Raw genomic sequence first — 22850 nt, 5'->3', positions numbered from 1 at the left:
TGAAACTAGGAAGGATGACAGATAGCCCTGACCTCATAATTTGAACTAGATCTTGTAGGTCTCTTAGGGAAAAATCTTCCATAATTTCAAACGTGCTTAAGAGAACAAACAAAATGTAAAAAAACCTGATCATGTCTTTTTTGGTAAAAATTTCAAAAAGCTAAAACTAAATGTTGTTACCCAAATACACGTGTGTGTGTGTGTGTGTGTGTGTGTGTGTATTTTTTAAAGTAGTTTCCATGTCCAGCGTGGAGCCCAATGCAGGGCTTAAACTCACAACCTGGAATCAAGACCTGAGCTGAGATCAAAAGTTAGACGCTTAACCAACTAAGCTACCCAGGTGCCCCTATATGTATATACTTTAAAGTAGCCCTAGTACAACTAAGGGAACAAGATCATCTAGATACTTTTAATACCAAAGCATTACCTTGAGTTCACGATAGTCTCTAAAATCAAGTTTACTTAGGCATTAGTCTAATTTTTGAAAATTTTAGCAATGGCTTAAAGATCCTAACAAGACAATCAGAAATTACCTATGCATAATTTGTTTTGTTTAAAATGTATGAAAAGCATGACAATATATGTTACAAACTTTTTGATATAATTTAAAAATGTTAATTTGCCTAATTTAAGAACTAATTTATAAGTTACAGTACCATACCACACTTCTTTTACCCAACTCAATGTAGTAAATTATCTCAATTAACAAATGATAATTTAATCTTATCCTTTCTATAAGCACCAACACTTTAATCTGTACATCTTAAATGCCACCTCTTCTATAAAACTTTTACTAACCAATCTATAACCCCCCATCATATTTCCTCAGTAAAATGAATTACTCTCTAACTACTCAAGTACTTGTATAACCAATGCCTTTTGCGTAGAATTTATTGTAGTTATGAGTACAATAATCCATAAGATTTTACTTTACACTTCAGAACTTTACTCTTTCATGTATTAGCTAATTGGATCCTCTAAACAACCCTGTGAAGTAGATACTTCTATTTTGCAGATAAGGAAACTGAAACACAGAAGCAACATGATTCATGGTCATACAGTTAAGAAACAACAACAAAGTAGTCAAAAATTAAATCCAAGGGTTTTAGTTGATAATACACTTTTTCTTTATATATATATTTAAACATTTTACTTATTTATTCATGAGAGAGACAGAGAGACAGGCAGAGGAGAGAGAAGCAGGTTCCCTGTGGGGAGCCTGATGTGAAACTTGATCCCAGGACCCTGGGATTATGACCTGAGCCAAAGGCAGATGCTCAACCACTGAGTCACCCAGGTGTCCCATAATACAACAATTTTTCTAATTCATCAAATATGCCTAACTAGTTAAGAGTACTGTATTTTTATATTTACGTAACCATGGCTTCATACCGAAGGCAACAGATAGCAAAGATATACTACCTGGTTTGAGTTAGCTATGGAAAAAGTATTATATATTTTCTAGGCAGCATATAATTTATTGCCACCTAGAAAACTAAGTAGCAAATATAATTTTGTATTACAGAATGATCCAGGAAATACCATCAGGTTTTTAAGAATTTGGTTTCTGATATTAGACTTAAATTCAAAACCTGAAGCTGTGTGAGGTCTCTGGGCCTCGGTTTTGTTTGTAAAATAATAATAAATGGTAATACTTCAACAAATGAAGTAATAAATGGCAATTACCTCCTATGACTAGTGTACTATGTGGAAATGTATAGAAAACATCTAAATTGCGCCTGGTATACAGAAAGCACTGAATAAATGTTTATTGCGCATACCAATATTAAACTCAAAGATAGAACTAGTTTACAAGACAGTAACAGTCTCATAAACTACTAAGAGGAGCAAAGTCCAACTTCCTCTAAGTATGTTATTTTCAGGTCTTATTTTTGTTTTTTCAACCTTTATCACTTGGCTGTCCAACAAATTGTATCAGCTATTAACTGCTGCTCTCACATTGCTTATCTCTAATGGCTTCAGTTCCTTTTCAATGCAAGTAATGTGGAGGTATAACTGGAAAAAGAATGATGTTCAAATGTCTCTTAGGAATCATGTAACATTCAAGGAAACTTTTTTTTTTTAAGATTTTATTTATTTATTCATGAGAGACACACACACACACACACACACACACACACACACACACAGAGGCAGAGACACAGGCAGAGGGAGAAGCAGGCTCCATGCAGGGAGCCCGATGTGGGGCTTGATCCGGGGTCTCCAGGATCAGGCCCTGGGCTGAAGGCGGTGCTAAACCCCTGAGCCACCCAGGCTGCCTGCAAGGAAACTTTCTGGTGTAATGAAAATGTCCTGTATCTTGACTGGGCTGATGTCACACAGGTGAATATATTTGTTAAAACTCACTGAAATATAACTGGAAGACCTGTATATAAAACAATGGAAATTTTTTAAAAATAAGGACTTATAACCCTTGAACAAGTTACTTTTAATTTCTGGCCCTTAGCATCCTCATCTTCAGAAAGAAGAATTCCTCACCCAGGAAGATTTTAATGAGTATTAAAGGAGATAAGATCTGATAAGTACTTACAGTAGTTTCTGCAGTTAGTTGCCAATTCTGGATCCACTAAAATTAACCCTAGACATTTTTCAAATTTACCTAAGTCCTAAAACAAGGATTCAAGACAAAAGCTGTATTTCCCTTTTCTTACTTTTCACAACTTTGGTGTTTTTGCCCTCAGTTATGTTTTGTTGTTTTTATTTTTTACAAAGTCATAATCTTTAGCTTTCATATTTCTCTTCCTGCTCTAGGTTTTGCAGGGATCAAAATTTTTTACCTTTAAAGTGAAGACTTCTGTACCCATCTTGCCCAAAGCTAATCAATCTACTACTATTCCTTCCTCCAAGAGTTTAGTGCTTCAATGACAAAACACAGAAACCCACTGCCAGAGATAAGAATTGTAATAATTGTCTAGAGATCTGAAAGATATACAATTTTGAAATGTCATCTAGTCAGCCTCTGAAAATCAAGAATAGTCTCCAAATATTTCAGCGACCCTTAATAACCCACTAAGAAACTACCATCCACTGATTTATGTAAAGCTATATAATTTATTTCCGGTATTACTCTTTCAAATGTAAAAATGTCTAATTAAAATTGGGGTAATTAACTCCATTTTTGAAAATACAATTGTGTTAAAGAAACAGTTCCTTTTAATTCTCAAATAATTTTTTAAAAGTGTCTAAGCAATGTCCTTTGTTCTAGAATTCTAGGACACTGAAACAACTTCACATTCATCTAGCATGTACTGAACAAACATTAAGTACCTAAAAGGTAAGGTACCAGGCACTGGAGAAATAAACACAAGGTCAGAGAGGCAAATACCTAAAGAAGCTAAGACAGAATTGCTAAAATAAAGTCCTTTCCTTACACCTGTGAAGAATCTAGAAAAAGGAGACAGACCCAGAATTCTTTCAACCTCCCAGTGTGGCTTCCAGACCACTTTTCTAAACTTCTGCCAAAACTGTATGACAACCACATGAATCGAGTGTTATATTCTCTTACCCTCTTCTCCCTTTTATCATCTTCTCATCCCTCTTCCAGTCAGGCTCCTTTATGGAGGACTTCAACACTCGTCTCCATGTCTTTTTCACAGTTCTTGCCATCACTTTGTATGGCCGAACTCCTGTTCAGTTCCAAACTCCCAGCATCAGAGTTACTTCACCTTCCTGAACGATCTTATCCACTTGAAATTTTAGCAATCTTTTTCAAAGATACTGACTTAGAACTTATTACCTAAAATAGCTTGAGCAAATGATGAAAATTAGGCTTCAGTATACCATTTTTATAATAGAACTTATTCCTTTCTGTCACCAAATTAATCCCAATACTGATTCACAACATTTCATTAAGCCCTATCCATTCTTGTCATTATGCCCATTTTGGCCTCACTTATTCTAATCAAACTCAAAACACTCACAATACCTCACTTCAAACACTCTAGCAAACATCCGTCACATTTCTCTCCTTTGCTATTTTACTACAGTGATTCTGTAAACCTTCCACTCCATGTCAATCTAACCACCCACAATTTGCTCTTTCATTTGGGTTTCTGAGCAATGGTGTAAAAAATCTTTATAAGCAGAAGAGTCATTTCTTAAGTGGATGCTTTCATTAAGTACACAGTTCTGTTTTTAACTATTTGTTATCAAAAGGGTTTGTTGCACAATAAGTCTTAACAAATAATAAAATAAATTAAATTAGAAATTCAGTTCCTCAGTTGTATTAAACTCATTTTAAGTGCCCAATAGACACAAGTGGCTAGTGGCTACCACAATGGAAAGTGGAGATTCTAGAACGCTGCCATCATAGCACAAAGCTTTATTATACATTGTTGCTCTACACATTCCATGGCAGGATGAGACAGCCACTATCTATTTCAGCTCAAGGAGCCTATAATTTCCCACTGCCTACTGCCATCCTTGTGACTCTAATCTTGTAGGCTACAGCACCCGACATGGAACAAGTTGGTACCTAAAGTAGTCAATAAGGGCAGTGGCATCACCTATCTCTTAACACCTGAGACCAGAAGTTGGTTGCCCACCTCCTGGTATTTGCATCCCAGACCACTTAACAATCATAGAAATCCCCATCTTGATAACTGTCATTAAAGGAAAGAAGGGTTAGAAAAAGAGAGTTGTACTTAGTAGATTCCTTTCAGATTTTACCGCCTGTTAAAGACAGAACTCATTATTACACATTCATTTTATATATCACTAGACTAGATCACAGCAGCAGCTGGAAGTAAAAATCTACCAAACCCACCCAGGCTTATTATAATTCAACAATTAGTAAATAATACTTCATTAAAAAGATATCTACTACAAATGCTAAATAGAACAAGGACAATGAGACACAAGACTAAATTAGTACTACCTAAATAAAAGCAGGATAAACCATTGTCCTCAAAAAAGGTAAAAGAAACTACACTTACTGGATCTTTCAGTTATTAAAATCTATGGAAAAAAATTGGCAAAATAGTATGCCTTAGGATAAAGGGTAGTAGGGATCCACATGTCTACATCATTATATCCAGTATGTACATCGCCATTAAAATGACTTTATTTTCCTTAAAGAAAAACATTTTATTGAAGAAAAACATTTCAGATAGCTGCTTAGTTTACAGGGGAGAAAAAAGAAAAGAAAGAAAACGAAATCAAAAGAGAAAGGAATAAAGCAAAATGACCCATGAAGAACAATATGTTAGGAGATCCTGAATTTTAAGCCAGTCTTTTCTGAAATGATGTAGCACATGGTCAAACTGGAGTTAACAAAAGGTTATTGTATCCACCTATCAGCCCTACCTCTCCACTAGGAAATGGTTTGCAAAATAACCTGAATCGTTTTTTAGGCCTCATGGGAACACTTTAAGGACATGAATGCCATCTCAGCTCTTCTGATGAGCTAATAATTCCAAGATTCTCATGACTAGCAATAATCAGTAACTACTTACGAATGTGTAAAGCACAAGTATTTATCAAATGGCTGCTCTACCCAGGAACAGTATTTTCCAGCAGTAAGAAATGAAGTCAGATATAAAAATATTAGCTATAAAAAAACATATGAAAATGTTAAAAAAGGGGGTTGTGGCCTGGGTGGCTCAGTGGTTGAGCGTCTGCCTTCAGCTCAAGTTGTGATCCCAGGGTCCTGGGATTGAATCCTGCATCAAACTCCCTATAGGGAGCCTGCTTCTCCCTCTGTCTATGTCTTTGCCTCTCTCTGTGTGTCTCTCAGAATAAATAAAATCTTAAAAAAAAAAAAAAAAAGCAAATGTTAAAAAGGTAAAACTATCTTAACCTGCAGTTATCAGTTTATATGTGTGTTTTAATAGAAGAAATTAAGAATAAAAGGTACAGGAATGACACTTCCTTACATAAACTCTAACATGATCTACATTCATTGAGGAATAACCACAATCTTAATACTTTCAGGATACACAGGTAGAAATATTTTTTGCATCCTTGGTTTTCACTACACAATTTAATAATGAAAAATATATTAGCACCACTGCATTCTGTTGACACAAGATGAAACTCCACATATAATAAAAAATATTTTTTATAATAAAAAATTAAATATAAAACAGTACACAGCATGCTGTGGGCATATGGTAAAATTATGTCAACTTTCAAGGTCTGAAAACTGAGTAAGCCCTGCTGTGTAGATATTTTCCTTATTTAAGGGGTAGCAGACCTTAACAACAAAAAAGTGAACCTACACAACCTACAATTTGGGTAGAAAGTTAAGTAAGAGCAAGTTCATTCCAGCATTGTGTAATGAGAGCTTTGAGCCAATGTTGCAGACTCACTCCATAAACTAGCCTACAAAACTTTTCTCCAGCTTGCAAAATCTTAAAGCCTTCCCCATGTTTAGCAATAGTTAGGCAGAAATACGCCATCTGTCAGAAAGTCAGTGAACTATACAGTGAAGCTATCATTTTCATGACAGTCTCATTTTCCTTAAATTATACTTAAATTTGTTTTATATTCTGCATCTTATCAACTGACAAGACAGCCAGAATCATCTGATGGGTTTTGTGAAAATAAACATGTCTCTATTCCACTTTTCCTTGGTGTGCATGCGGGTATGAGTGGGAAAAGGAACCATGCTTATTTTGAAAACCTAGCCTTTTCACAATGCAATACCACTTTACATCCACCAGAATGGCTAAATAAATGAGACAATATCAAGCAAGTGTTGCAGAGTATATGGGACAAATGGAACTCTCATTCACTACTGATGAGAGTATAAACTGATATAACCAGTTTGGAAAACAATGGATAATACATGCTAAAACTGAACAGAAGTACACACCATGACCCCACTACAAGGAAAATACACTACACAAATGTGTATGTGTGCAGCAAAAGACACATACATAAGAATATTCTATAGGAGCACTATTCACGGCAGCTCAAAACTGCAAACAACCTAGGTGTTCATTCACAGTAGAGTGGAGGGGCACCCAGGTGGCTCAGTCAGTTCTACATTTGCCTTCAGCTCAGGTCATAATCCTGGAGCCCTGGGATCCAGCCCAGCTGAGCTCCCTGCTCAGTGGGAGCCTGCTTCGCCCTCTCCTCCCTGCTCCTGCTCTCTCACTGTCACTATCTCCGTTTCTCTCTCTCAAATAAATAACGAGAATCTTAAAAATAATAATAATAAGCCAAAGAATAAAACACCCAGTAGAGTGGGTTTTATGGCATAATTTATGGCATATACAGTAATACAGTGACACAATATTATAGAACAATTAGAATGAATAAGCTACTGCTATGCACTACACCAATGGATCATATAAAAATAAATGGTTCTGCCAGCACCTGGGTGGCTTGGTCAGTTAAGTGTCTGATTATTGATTTGAACTCAGGTCATGATCTCAGGGTTGAGCCCGTACTGGGCGTGGAGCCTGCTTGGGATTTTCTCTCCCTCTCCTCCTGGCCAACCTGTGCTTCCTTACATATACTTTCTCTCTCTCTCTCTCTCTCTTTCTCAATAAAAAAAAAAATAAAATAACAATAATAATGATGATGATAATAAAAATGAATAAATATTTTGGGTAAGAAGCCAGACAAAGCTGTACATGCTGTATGATGCTGTATGATATGCTGAATGCATGTCTTCAAATGTATATTAAACTTCAATAAAAATTTACCTAAAATAAAAAAAATACATAATAGCAGCTTAATGCCTAAATGTCTGTGATAAAATCCTGTTCCCAGTGCCAAGTTCCTAGCAGTCTAAAATCAAAACACTTTTTAAAATCTTTCCTCATGACAATTTAAAAACATTTTTATATTAAAACAAAGAAGGCTGTATTAACATTATAGAAACCAAGAGTCAAATCCTTTTCTGGAGCAAACACTAAAAATATTTGAAAAAAAAAAAAATTTTAACACAAAGCTCTCCTCCACCACTACCTCGACCATTCATACAGACCTTCACCTCCCTTCCATCAACAAAGAATTCACTCTTCTGCCAATCATTTAGAAGAAACCCTTGAAAAGTAATGACCTACCCTAGCAGGGTAGTTATAAGGATTAAAACTAAGAGTGCAGCATTGTGCCCAAGCATTCAATGATTAGACAGTATTTATAAATCCCAAATAATGAGGATTCCAGGTCAACTGCTATTTCCAATTCATCAATGTAAAAATAGAACCTAATATTTAAGAGCTGGTCAATAACCATTTACGGAATAAATGAATGATGTGAGCTCAAAACAGAAAGAACAAAAACAAAGCAAAAGTGAAAATGAAGAAAAAAATCAAGTTCAAAGGAAGGTCTTAACCTATTTTTATTATTAGAGCATATGACAAGATTTTAAATATCAAATGAATCAATCATGAAAATAAAAACTGCCAGTATTATTTTTCCTCCATGTATTTCACAATGCAAGAAGTGGGATGTTTTAACTAAAATTAAAACACTGTTCTTTAATTTGAAACTCTTTAAAAATATTTCTGAATGAATTTCTTATGAAGTTGACAGGAATCATTAAATATATCACAGGTTATTTTCAATATATTCATCATAGCAATCAATATTCTGACCATGTCTTAACACACATGAAGACTATTTTTATGAAAATAAAAATGCAACTTAGATATCAAAGTTGTCAAGACTGCCATCTCACATTAGTTTTAAAAGACATAAAAAATAAAAATAAGACAAATCAACAAAACACTTTAATCTTCATTGGGTGCTCCAAATACCAATGGCCCATTTAATAAGGCCCCTTGTCCCTCCCTTTCAAACACATTTACCTGCATATCCTAGATCAGAAACAGCAATATTGTTCTTAATTAACCAACATTTACACAAAGCATTTAATTATGTAAAAAGTACTATTCTAAATGTGACTATAATTTGGTTCTTACATAATACTCTTTTAAGGTAAGTACTGTTACCATTTCCATTTTATAGATGAGAATGTTGAGGCAGAGATGCTAAGTAACTACTTAAATTCAAAGGTTTTAAAGGTTATTTATTTATTTGAGAGAGAGAGAGAGAGGGAGAGAGAGAGAAAGCATGAGACAGAGCAGAGAGCACAAGCAGGGAGTGCGGAGAAGCAGGCTCCCTATGGGGCAGGGATCCTATGTGGGGCTCAGTCCCAGGACATCAAGATTGTGACCTGAACCAAAGGCAGACATGTTAAAGCAGGATAAATTTTCGTTTCATGTTTGGGAGGTTAGTTATTTTGAAGAACTTTGGTCATAATCACGAAATGCAGTATTAATGCCACATTTCATGAATTCTAAGATACCCATTTTTTCCCTTATTTTGATATTCCTAAAATTGATGGCATTTTGCAATTGTAATTGATAGTGTTTTCTCCCATTGGGTACATAAAATAATGGTGCATCTTGTAATTAATGGCAAATATCATTCAAAAAATTATAGTATTATCTATACTTAATGAGATTATTTTCTAAATGTATTTGACAGTGTTGGGTACAAATGCTTTAAAAAGGGCAGTTCTTTGAGAAAATCTATGAGAAAATTCTATGAAAATACCTTTACACTATAGTAAGTTGCTAGTTTCTCAGGCCCATATTCAAATAAACTTGATTATACTTTGTGAGAAAGAAATGCAGATTTTGTTATACAATTCAATGATGCAACTTTCATTGATAAGTGATTTGCTATGGGGGGAAGCACACAAATAAAACAGTGAAAATAAGATACTTGAGAAAATAAAAATCATCAAGACTAAAACATAAATCAAGGTACTCCCAAATACCACTTGATTCAAGCCAGTTTCTCAAATGTCACTGATAAAATACATGAAAAAAATATTTTCAAGTTTTAAAAAATATACTTTAGGGGCATCTGAATGGCTCAGCCAGTTAAACGTCTGACTCTTGATTTTTAGCTCAGGTCATCTCAGGGTCCTTAGATGGAGCCCTATGGCAGGTTCTGCACTAGGAGTGAGCCTGCTTAAGATTCTCTCCCTTTCCTTTAGCCCCCCTCTCTCAAAAATAAATAAATAATACACTTTTAATGCAATCAGAAATGACAAATTTGCTTAGTGTCTGCCCACTTGAGCTCTAACAAAACTGGACATATTAAACTTGAAGCTCAAATGCCATGCAGAATAACTAAAAAAGGTTTAAACTGATACTAAAAATTGCCGAAGTTTTTAATTAAATCAAATTCAATTGATTTTTAATTATTTTGTAGCTTCCTATGTTGATACTTCAGAATGAACTCATATTCAATGATTGTGTGTGTGTGTGTGTGTGTGTGTGTGTGTGTGTGTGTGACTTCCAGGATGAAAACTACCTTTCAGGGAAATTTCCCACTAAAACAAAAATTGTATCCAAATTACAACCGAGTAAAGCGCCTTGAATCTATTGCACTCTTTACCTTAAAATCGCTTAATTACCTTGAGGGAGAGGGGTGGTGGGAGAAGTACAAATGCATATACACACAATAAAGAACTGTTAAATTTCCTTCAAAAAACATGTCCAGACAGGAAACAATAGTTTCTTCTTTGCTAACTAATCTCAAATAGTATTTTAAAAGCACCATACTACTTTTAAATCATACTACAACCTTTGAGATCTTGCATTACTTAATAGGAGAGTAAAGCAACTCTTTTTAAATTGTCATTCCTATTTATTCTCATATCTAATAAAGAATGAGAGTAAATACAACAATCTCAAAGGAGTATTTTCTCAGCACACTGCACGAATTTTCTCACATTTCTTATATATTTTCTCATACTGCACGGATGAATCACTTCCATCACACAGTTGCTTTTGGTGTATAAACAACCTATGGCAATCATGGTTTGAGGTAACACCATTTTATATTTGTAAATAATTTTATTTGCTATCTTTAACTTATGTAAAGTTTTGTTTCACATACAGTAGTTATAGAACACGATTCAAAATATAATGCTAATAATTATTCTGTCCTCCTTTAGAACATACAGAACATCAGAGCTCTACATATATGTATAAATAGGAGGCCTCAAAAGGTATGCCTCTAAGAACCATAGCAATACATGAAATATATACAGTTGCTACGCAAGATTCAGTAAGATTTAAGGAAACAAAAACCAGGGAGAAGGCAAGAACAAAAGATATTAAATAATAAAAATAAACTTTAAGTAAGAGCTACAATTTTCCTAACAAAATTTAAGGGAGACTGCCTTAGCCAATCAGAGTTAACATTTCTATAATAACTCACTGAATTCAGAAGCAAATTTTGATAATGCCCATTCCCCTTTTATTTTAAAGCAGACAAATTCTAGAACCTTTACTCCTTTACTGTGTCTTTAAAATCCATTTAACTTCATTTTCCCTTTTAACACACTATTTTTTTTTTATCTTGCCAATAAGTTTTTGCCAACCACAGTGCTCTTCAGAAAAGTAATCCCTGCAGATGACCTGTGTCCTACTATAGTGCAAGAGAGTAAATCCAGGGACATTTAGACAACTATCTAAAATAGTATTTATGGTATCAGGGGCCTGTTCTTATTCTATGGAGTCCAAAAGCACTATGAATAACCATATACCTGAGGTTTAGTAGTAAACTCTTAAAATCCTTACCAAAGCCTTCATTTTTAACTAAGTTTCAGAAAAAGTTTGTATGCATTACATTTCTCCCATTAAAAAAAAAAAATCAAAACATAACCAAGATTTTTTTGAGTTATGCTAATCAATTACTTAATGATTCTAATAGTATGGATGTAATATATAAAGTTAGCCAATAAAAATAAAACATCACCTTGAAAAGAAATGCTACAACAAAGACTAATCTTCAACTTTTGAAGATATTCATAGGTGTCTCCATATTTGGTGTCCACATGGGTAGTGATATTAATTAAAATGGCACACAGAAAGAGGTACACAAGTGCAAGAGAAAAATTTTTGAACGGCACAATCTACCATGCATATGCTAGAGCCCCAATCCCTTGCCTTTGCATGCTTTCAAAATACTTGAAGTATCATTTCTTTAAACTACTCCACCACTGCACTGCCCTCTCCACCTCTCTTCTTGTCTTTCAGAAAGAGTCAAGTGTCATTTTTCTTAGGAAGCCTTCCCTGATGCCTCTTCTCCGTGCTTCCAAGGCAACCTGAATAAGCTGCAATGACAGCACTAATCACACTAACAATATTTAAACTGTCCAATGCCCTTAGTCTCTTAAGTTTAGTCACAGTTCTAGAAGTTTAATATTCAATACCTGATGAATAATAGTTCTTTAAAAACATTCTGCCTGAGTATGTTCTGAATGAATGAGTTGTAGAAAGAATTCGAGATGCTTATAGAATATCTACATGGTGATAAATAGAAATAGAGTCTAAATTGAGTTAGGAAGATGGCTCATATTATAGATATGATAATTTTGTCCTAAATTTGGGATTGTTGCTTTGGCAGATTTAAACAAATTTCATCATCAACTAGTTTATGGATAGACTACTGAGAAATATAAAATTTTCATGTTGCAGGGTGCCTCAGCAGGTTGTGTCTGACTCTGGATTTTAGCTCAGTCTCATGATCCTGAGATCCTGGTGTCAGGCTCCATATTCTGGGCATGGAACCTGCTTAAGATTCTGTCTCCCTCTGCCCCTTGCCCCCAATAACTACCTAAACAAATAAAAATAATAAAATTTTCTTCATGTTGCTTAATCCAAAGAGTACTTTTTAGTTGTCCACTTGAGTTCTCAGTTTCATTCAACATAGCTGACATACTTGATGATCCACTCCTTCCTTTTTCAAATAGCCTATTGTCTATTGCCTTGGCTTCAGTGATGTCAAGGAAAATTTCTTCCCAACACTGGCTATACCTTTTCAGTCTCCTTTGCTACATGTCTTTTTACCAAAATTTAAATGTTGAAAATTCACAGGGGACTACTATATCCCTTTATCATCTCTCTCCCTGGGCAATCTCATTCCCCATCTGTCACAGTAAGATATCAATTGTAAGCCATATACTTAGGATTCCCAAATGAATTATGATCAATACTCTCTTTGCTTCCCAGAAATTAACAAAAAACAAAACAAAAAAGCTGCTTTTCTCCCCAGTATTCTCTGTTAGTCACAAGAATCGTCAACCCTAGAAATTCTGCCTTTTCTCTCTAGACCTTTTAATCTAATTTATCACCAAATCCTATCAAATTACCCCCCCCCCCCTTTAATCTAGCTACTTTCTATTCCTGCCATACTGGACCAAGATTCCATCATCTCTTGCCTACAGTACTATATTAGCTGAACTCAATTCTACTCAAAGGTGTGGTCTGCAGACCAAGAGTCATCCATGAACTGTTACTGGTCTGAAACAAGGTAAATACAGTATCTAAAAGAAGTATTTAGAAATTTGTACAGCAATTTGACAACTGCCACAACATCCATTTTTTTCTGCCTCATGAAAGTACCAGTACAGGTTAGAAACCAATCGAAACCAAACCAAAACAGGTCCTTCTCCACAGATAAGTTTGAGAACCCCTAGCCTAACTGGTTTCCCTGCATTTATACTTGCCTTTCTCCAATGTGCCCTCTGCAGAGGAGTCAAGTATATTTTTAAAGTAAAAAATCTAAGTAACTTATTCAGCTTAACATTATCCAGTGGCTTCCCACTGCCAGAATTTAAGTAAAAATGCTTAGCAATGATTGACTATTGTGATCTGCTCTAATCTCATTTTGCATCACCCAGCTTTTCAGTTCTAGAAAGCTGAAATTGCCAACATTACTTGAGTAACTCGTTAATCCTTCAGATTTAACCTAAAAGTCATTTGTCCAGAGGAGAATTTCCTGATACATTAGTAGGTTTTCATTGCTTAATATTAAGTGTCCTTTGTGGCAATTATCATAATTTTAATTATTATTTTTGTAATTAGCTATCTAGTATCTTTATTCCAATAGCTTTTGCTTCCAAGAATACAGGTACATTCTTTCCATTAACACACATTACCAGAGCCTAGCAGAGTGCCTGGCACATATTATTTGTTCAATAAACTTTTCTAAGTTGAATAAATCTATGTCAGGAAACATAATGGTGAGCAGGACCACCAAAATGCAAATGCCTTCAATATCTAGTCATACTTAAGACTTGGGATAAGTCTGTGCACTTACTATGTGCTTCACAAAAGCTACATCTCCTTTACTTCTCTAAACAACCTAAAAAAGGAAACTTCACTGTCAGAATTTTTTTTTTTCTTTACCCAGAAAGGTGAAGAACTTTGCCTAAAGCAACCAACAGGAACTGGAAGATCTGAGAGGCAACAAAAAGTAATAGATTACCCAATATCATCTGGCTCCATTACTTATAAATCTGTGTGATTTTATGGAAGTCAAATAATGTCTCAGTTTCTCAGGTTCCTTATCTGTGAAAGAGATATAATAAAGCCTTCTTCAAGAGATAGTTATGAGGTTTAAACAAGATGCTAAATTATTTGAAACAGTGCGTGGCACAGTGTTTTTTAAGTGTTAGTGACTACCATTACCTTTTATATTACCACTACTCTCTAATAAAACAATTTTACCTGCTTACTTGCTTATTGTCTGTCAGTGCCACATTAAAATAAATTACAAAAAAGCAGATTCCATATTATTATTCTCTGATGGAGCTTTTCTCCAAAAATTAAGCCCTAAATAGAAACTGACTTAAGTGATTATTTACTCAGTTCTCTCAATGTACAAAGCTAGTACCATTTCAGGTCCATAAGAGAGGAGTTAATTCATTATATGCCTTGGATACCTTAGAGCAATTAGGGCTTGATATTCACTAGAACTCTTGGCCCAGAAGGGCTGCTCCTGTGTATCCTCAATGCCTAGCATGAAGTAAGTGCTCATTAAATAATTTTAGAAAGAATATGTACGAAATCAATGGAAGAGTGCTCAGCACAGAGAAGATGCTGAATGTCAATTTCATTCCACCCCCTTCAAAGTTCCTACAAGCTTTCAAAGTCTTACTCTAGGGGAGGAGTCATTTTTCTTGAACCAGGGCTTACACCATTCAAAGCCAAAAATGCAGAATACAGACAACAGGAAAGCTAAAAGACAAAGAAAGCAGTGTTGGCAGAAACTATGTGAAAGATAGGTAGAATCTGGATATGTGGGGAAAAGAGCAGAGGTTATTTTAGGCCAGAGAACAGCATACGCAAAGGTACTGTCACTCAAAGTTTGGAGTACGTTTCACTGGTGACACAAAACAGGATTTTAAGCTATATGCGGGAAAACATCTTTATTTTGATAGTTGCATACGTCACTATTTATAACGTTATTAAACTAAGCAGTACCGATTTGGATTTTAATGGAATTGTCATGGAATACACAGGAGGTAAGCAGATATGGCAAGAGCTGTCAGGGTTTTCTTTTTGTTTGTTTTCTTTTTTAAAAATAAAAAGGTTTATTTTTTTCATGAGAGAGACGGAAAGAGAGGCAGAGACACAGGCAGAGAGAGAAGCAGGCTCCATGCAGGGAGCCTGACGAGGGACTCGATCCCAAGACTCCAAGATCGTACCCTGGGCCAAAGGCAGGAGCTTAACCGCTGAGCCACCCAGGTGTCCCAACTGTCAGGGTTTTAAAAGAGTGAGTGAAATTTGGGGAAATATCAAGGCACAGTCATATTCATAAACATAATACGTTGAGAGAGAAAAGCTACCAGTCTTTTGAGTGAAGCCAAGCTCTTCAACATAAGAGACTGATGAGAATAATCAGTTTTAATTATTTAATTAGCAGCATACTGAAACTTTTATCCATAAAACCCTCCTTTGCCACTATGATAAACCCGCTATATATTTCAATTTCATTTATTCTCAAAACAAATACAAAATGTTAAGGATTACCTGAAGCTGGGACCGACCTGCTTGGGGCCTGGAAACTTACCTGAAAATAGGGAGCTACAATTCTGCACTTTTCACACAAGGAGGAATTGATTTTTGCAATACAAAATATGAATCATAACAACATCAAAAAAAAGGTGTTAAATGAGAAGAGCAAAAAGTAGCCTCCTAGGTCCATCTTTCTTCCTCAAAATTAATCTACCAATAGCCAAACCCAGTAAAGCTAAGGGATGATGATGAAGAACATTTACCAAGCACTTCCCAGGTGCCAGGAACTGTTGTATTTTACCTGCGTAAGTTATGCTCTTATCACCATCATCTTATCAAGTATATCACTAGCCCCATTTTATAGCTGTAAGAATACTGAGGCACAGAGAGATTAAATAAGTTGCCCAAGGCCGGAGCTGGTAGTTGGCAAAGCAGGGGTTTAGATCCTGGCAGTTGAGTTACATCCGAGCTCTTAACCACCAGGCACCATTTCTCCCAAGAATAACAGGATGATAATTTGAAATATTCCACTTTTCCCATTATGGCAGCAGAGATGTAATTTTCCAAGGTATAAACCTTTTATTACTCAAATTTCCTGTCTAAGAAATAGTGGATTCAGCTGTAAGGAAAAACTGGGGAAAACAAGTATGATGGAACAATCTAGGCCCAGGATTATTCAAATACAGACAAAGCCTCCAAAAAAAAAAGTATGGCTGAATGACACAGTTCACGGAGAGAGAAGCCAAAAGTTAGGATAAGCGAAAAGGTCGACCTTATTTCTACTGGGTCTCACTGCTCTGAGAAGAAGGCGACCACCGTGTCTCCCCTTTACTCAGTGCACAGACTCGGGAGAGGGGAGCGGGGACACCTGGGCCCTGGGCCGCAGAGTTAGTTTGCCGCGAGCTGGTGAACGCGAGGGAGCATCTGTGAGGGGGCGGCCAGAGCGCGGGGAAGGTGGAGGGCACGACCCCGCAGCAGGCACGGGGTGGGCCGGCTGGAGTGGAGGACGCGCCCCCAAACGGGCTCACGGGGTAACTTCACAGACACGTGTCGGGGGTGAAAGGTGCGGGGCGGGGGGGGGGGAGCGCTGGGGGAGGGGGACGGGGCAGAGCTCCGGCTGGGAAAGGAAACAGGTAGGTATCCCCGGGCGCGCGGAGGCACCAGGTAGAGGGGCGGGAGCCCGCGGCAGGGGAGGGGCGAGGCTCGGGGAGCAGCGGCTGCTCCGCGATGGGGGGGGGGGGGGGAGAGAGGGGGGAGGGGCGGGGGAGGGGCCGAGCGGCGGGCGCGGGAGGCAGCCCCGAGGGAGCGGGGCTCCGGGGCCAGGGGCTCCGGGGCCGCCCCCCTGCAGCGCCGGAGGGTCGGAAGCGCCGCGGGCGACGGCGCGGGGGACGGAGGCGCGGCGAGGACCTCGGCGGGGGAGGGGACCTACCCGGACGCGCGGGGCGGCGGCGGCGGCGGCGGCGGCGGCTCCTCTGGCGCTGAGGCGGCGGCGGCGGCGGCGGCGGAGGTGATGGCGGCGAGTCCCTGTGGCGGCCGCCTCCACCGAGCCGCATCCCTCCTCCGCGGCCCGCCCTCCTTCCTATCTCCCGCTCCTAAACTTCTTCCCCGGGATAAACAGACCCGCCGCCAGGGGCGGCCGCCTCCGCTGCTCCCGCCCCCGCGCAGCGCGCCCCCCCCCCCTCCCGGCCCCGGGCCCGTCCGGGCTCCGGCTTCCGAGTTGCGACTCCAGCCCCAGCCCCAGCGCGCGAGGGCGCGTGCGCGCGGCGGCGGCGGCGGCGGCGGCGGCGGCGGCGGCGTGGGCTCGCCCGGCTCCTGCTCCCTCCCCCCCGCGCCGGGCACTTCCGGCCGCCGGGATCCGCCGCCGGGTTTTGGGAGCCGCCGCGCGGCCGTGGGGAGGACGGGGCGCTCCCCTTCCCCGGGGTCCGCCCCTGCGCCCGGCGGCGAACTTCGCCTCAAAAGCCCGCCGGGGATGCCTCAGTCGGTGGACGAGGGGCGCGAAGGGCGGCAGCCGGTTCTCGGTGATTCTCGGGGCCGTGCTGGGCTGGGAAGCCACCGCGCCAACTTTTACTGAAGCTCCGTGGCGAGCTCCCACCTCCGCGAAGCGGCCCGAGGCAGCGGCGGACGGTGTCCCGCGGGAGCAGAGGCCACCCGGGACGGTCCTGGATGGAGGACGCGGGCCTCAGGCCCGGGAGCGGGGGCGGCCGAAGCGCAGCTGAGGCGGCGTCCCGGGACCCCTGGTCGGCTACTGGCGCTGCCGCTGAGGCGCCGCCCGCACAGAGGAGACCGCCTCCCGGAGTGCAGAGAAAGGTGACGGAGGGCGCAACATTTTTCAGCACTCGTGAGAGAGAACTTGCTCTAGCTGACAAGAATACTCTTTTTTATTTATTTATTTATTCTTGAGAGACTCAAGGAGAAGCAGGCTCCATGCAGGAGCCCGACGTGGGACCGGATCCCGGGACCCCAGGATCAGGCCTTGGGCCAAAGGCAGGCGCTGAACCGCTGAGCCACCCGGAGATCTGAGAATATTCTCATTTAAAGAGCTTTGAGGGACCAGTGCAGGCACGAGTATCATTTAAAGACCCTCCCCCACTCCCAGTTCCTTTCAGTTTTTTTAAACTGAGCACCAGTCAACTGTTTACCCGTTTTCCTAAGAACGGGAGACAGAGAGAGATGGAAGAAAAGCATTTTGTTATTTCACTAGGTGTTGAGCCCTGAAAGCACAGACTCACTCGTATGATCTTTTAAAAATCACTCCCCCACCCCCCCTTCCCAACAACTTTCCAGTTTCATGGTAGAGATGATTCGCACCTCACAGATAAGAGCAACTGAGGATCAGCAATAAGAAGTATCTCGTTCAAGGGTAAATGGAGTTTGAACACTGGGAAAGCAGATCTCCCTCCCTTCAAATCAATAGTACTTTGTATTATTCGTGTATTTAACACGCAAAAAACAAGCGAGGGATACGACCAGTGCTAAGGAGTTTCAGAAAAAAAAAAAAAAAAAAAAAGATCAGCATAACCATAAAATCCAAAATGGCCTTAGCCAAGGCTTAAAAAGCAGAAGTGTAAAAGTGAGCATTAGTGGGCTAGGGACTGGTGGGGAGAGGAAATAGCAATGCGAAATTCTCCAAAACGTAAGAAAGTATAGTTAAGGGCAGCCCCCGTGGCCCAGCGGTTTAGCCCCTGCCTTCCAGGGTGTGACCCGGGGGTCCCGGGATCGAGTCCCACTTCCGGCTCCCTGCATGGAGCCTGCTTCTCCCTCTGCCTGTGTCTCTGCCTCTCTCTGTGTCTCTCATGAATAAATGAAATCTTTTTTAAAAAGAAAGTACAGTTAAAACGATTTGCTGTACCCATTGTTGGACTGTTAACTTTATGATATGTGACAGAAACAGTGGACATTGTGTATGATTTCCCGTCCAGGCCTTTTAGCTCTTTCAACCCCTTAAATTATATCCTACCATCTCTTCCACTAATCATTCTTAGGCACTGATGTAATATACTCAGGCAATCAAATTATAATAAATCCTTGAGGTCGATTTTTTAATTAAGAAATGAGTAGTACTTGGGTGACCCTTGACATTTAACAGGGTTCTAGTTCCACCATAAGAATGTCAAATAGCTCATCAGGATGTTCTAATAGAATCCTTTCCCTAGGCTTGATCTTTTTGCAGAGTGAGGACATACCATTCTTTTTCTTGGTGACTTTATCCATTGATAAGGTAATACTAAGAGTAAATATGGCTTATAACTAACGCTAATAAAATTGTGATGGTTTGGCAAAGTAAAGGATGACTCTGGTCAATAAGCTTGGATTAAAGTTCGGTACTATGATACCAATACCCTAAAGAACTACCTTTCTTGATTTGATTTAGAACTTAACTGGATACCTATTGGAAAAGTAGACTACTATAGGCTATAGTTTATTGCTGCCGTAACTGATTTTTATAACTATATAAAGAAGTAACAGCTTTATCACTGGTGTAGAGCACACACTGGTGGTGTGCTTCCACCAGTCATTTATCAGGTTTGCATTGCTTAAGGCATTAACTGTTAGGGTGTTCCAACTCCTTAGACACCAAGAAACTTTTGATACTCCTTTTTCTGTTCACTGCCAGTTTTCTGTAGAAAACCATTCACACTCAGTGTAAGACTTGGAAGTCCTACTTACTGTAATTAATAGGTTGGCAGTTTATAAAGATCAGGAGAGCCACTCTCTTTCATGAGCATAAATGAGGACTAGACTTTGGATCTTCCTGACCCAACTCTATGAGGCTGATCTGGAGAGCCAACCAAGCATCCCACTTTGATATTTTAGTGACTGCAGCATTTTAGTTCTCTTTTCTAAATTAAAAACACAGGTGCTCCCATTTCATGACCGGGTACAGACAATGGACTCACTGCCTTCCATACCACCACCTGTTTTGTGCTATCATTTTCCAATTCTAGCTATCAAAAAAACTACAGCGTGCCATGGCAAACAGTTCACAAATTCATTTTTCTGTTAGTCAAGAAAGTGGCAGTATGCTTTTTAGCAAACATAATATCCTTCATGAATCCTACATGAAGTACTCTTGTATTTCCCGGGACATTTTGCTTATACCCCATCCTTCCCAGTGTCCACCAGGCTCTCCTCTCCTAGTGAGCTGGCTTCCCCATATTTTTCTAACCATTATCCCTTCCTGTCTTAAATTTTCTTCAAGGGAAACAAACTCCGACCTTAATTCCATAAACTAACACGTGTGACCAGACATTTAAAATAACATTTAGCTTTTGGAATTTATATGGAAAGAACAACTTGGTTGCTAATTATTTTACACAGTTTTAAATTTTAGGTCTTTTACTTGGAAAACACTAAAGCTCTTTAATAACTTGTGAGTTATTTTATGGATAATTTTATTTTCTCATATCTCCATTTCTCTCTCTCTGGCTTTTTGCCTTGCATATGAATTCCTAGTTTTGTAATACTTTCGCATTATATGATACTCATTACGGATCTGAAAACTTTAGAATTATACCTACAACCCTTGTGCAATGATGCCTATAGCAAGAAAGAGCCTGCAAGTTTGATGTACTTAACATTCAAAAGGCATTTCCAGAAAACTGAGATGGGGCCCACCTAGAATCTTGAGAACAGGATCATTTTTGTGTCCTTTGTTTAGGTCCCTCTTTGGCACCTTTATTTTCATGTCCCCAGCCACATTATTTCAAATATTTCAGTATACTATTGTTTTAAATTAAATGTGCATTCATATATTTAATGCTTTGGTCCTTTGGATAATCTGTGGGGTCTACTGTAAGATGATTTTTGCTATTTCTCTTTTATCACCATGTGAAGAGTACGAGCTGAGTTGCAGTTCATTAGTTGGCATACTGTTAACGTTTTATAACCATTCAATCAAATATTAATTTTAATCAGTCTTGAAATATTATTGAGGCTCTTAAAACATTAGCTATCCCTAGATTCTGGATCACTAATACCCAGTGAATGAGAAATGGCAATACCTTTACCTAGGCAATAAATCGTCTTGGAGGGATCCCTGGGTGGCGCAGCGGTTTGGCGCCTGCCTTTGGCCCAGGGCGTGATCCTGGAGACCCGGGATCGAATCCCACGTCCGGCTCCCGGTGCATGGAGCCTGCCTCTCCCTCTGCCTGTGTCTCTGCCTCTCTCTCTCTCTCTCTCTCTGTGTGACTATCATAAATAAATAATAAAAAAATAAAAAATAAAAAATAAATAAATCATCTTGGAAAAGATCTTGGTTACCCTATCTACAAGTTTTCTGTTTACAATGGAATGGGATAAAAACAACAAAAATAATCTCTTTGACAAGTTTATCCAAAGCCCCTACAGCATCCCTCCAGGCATGCTGTGAGAACTCATTCTCATCAAGGTCACTTACAGTTGCTGGAAATCTTTTAGTGTGCCAGGATCCAGGCGGTTGCTGCTGCCATGATCTAGTAGTCCATGATGACCTCTTTCTTCTTCAGCTTGGCTAGGTAAAAGCTCTTTCTCCTCTGCTGGGGCCCTGGCCCTGGCCCTGGCCCTGCCCTGCTGTCAGGTAACCCGAGAAGTTGTGGTTGATCTTGGACCTTGGAGATAGTCCCAGGAGAAGCCTAACGCTCTCCACTGTGCTCTCCAGCCCGAGGTCACCAGCCTCTGCAGCAGCCTCAAATGGCTCTAGAGGTACAGCTGCTCAGTCTCCTCCTCTTTTTATCTCTGCTCAGTCATCACAATGTCCCCGGGTCAGGGTCTTTGGTCCCCTCCCAGAGAGACACACCCTGCTGCCTATATGAGGATGATTTCTGGCTAGAGGAGTTTATTTAAAAAACTGCCCCTGCCAAGCCCACTGGGTGGTTCCTTGTCTCTCTAGCTTTCTCCCTGAAAATTGGAATCTATTCACTTCACTCTCCTCTGACTCTGATTTGAGAAGTAACCGCTCCATGGTCATTTTCTCTGGACACAATAAGGGGCCCTCCCTCCCTCCAGAGTAATCTCAGATGATGTCCTGTTTCACTTAGACTATGAAACCCCTCCCCTCAAGGAGGAGGCATATAGAATTGGGGCCTGCTTCCAATCTAGAAGTCCTAGAGGTCCCATTGGAGGAAATGTTCTAGCAGTGTTCCTGGGATTGCCCAGTGGCCAATCACACTAGGTGAACTTGGGAGCCTTAGAACTTCTGTGTCTCAGTGTTCCTTGACTCACTGATTTTCACTGCTCTACTTTTAGTCCTTTAGAAGGACTGAGTTCTCTGACTCAGTCCTTTCTTCTGCCTCTTGCCCCTTTGGAAACTAAGTTTAGAAACTTTAGAAACTAAGCCCTGCTGTCTAGCTTTTGCCAAGTTTGCATTCATACCCCTCCATAACACTGAGTGGCCACCTGCCTCCAGATGGTTCTCTACTATTCAGTGTCCTTTGCTGCCAGCTTGCCTGCCAGTTTGGAAACCCTGGTATGACCATTTCCAAAATTAGAAACTAGACTGTGCCATCTCCAGGGACACTGTGTTGTACCTCCCAGCACCCAGTCAAGCCCAACCTCTGCATATGTCTCAGATAC

The 22850-nt window shown here is 39.6% G+C and overlaps 1 protein-coding gene across 4 annotated transcripts in view; it reads right to left on the bottom strand.

Annotated features, from left to right (window-relative positions):
- The window catches only part of SPOPL (speckle type BTB/POZ protein like), a 73056-nt gene extending 51081 nt beyond the window's left edge, over positions 1–21975 (bottom strand). For 2 of the 4 annotated variants that reach the window (XM_025430737.3, XM_049097427.1), the window contains exon 1: positions 21697–21975. The gene's annotated coding sequence lies outside the window, so the exon portion shown is untranslated. Of the gene's footprint in view, positions 1–3526; positions 4598–17229; positions 17368–21696 lie in introns of those variants that run through there. The other 2 variants (XM_049097426.1, XM_025430742.3) reach the window with 2 other exon arrangements.
- Between the last annotated feature and the right edge of the window lie 875 nt (positions 21976–22850).

This window comes from Canis lupus, chromosome 19, assembly GCF_003254725.2.
Source record: "Canis lupus dingo isolate Sandy chromosome 19, ASM325472v2, whole genome shotgun sequence".
Taxonomy (NCBI): Eukaryota; Metazoa; Chordata; class Mammalia; order Carnivora; family Canidae; genus Canis; species Canis lupus.
The sequence above is the reverse complement of the archived record's forward strand: the minus strand, read 5'-3'. Positions and strand labels throughout refer to the sequence as shown.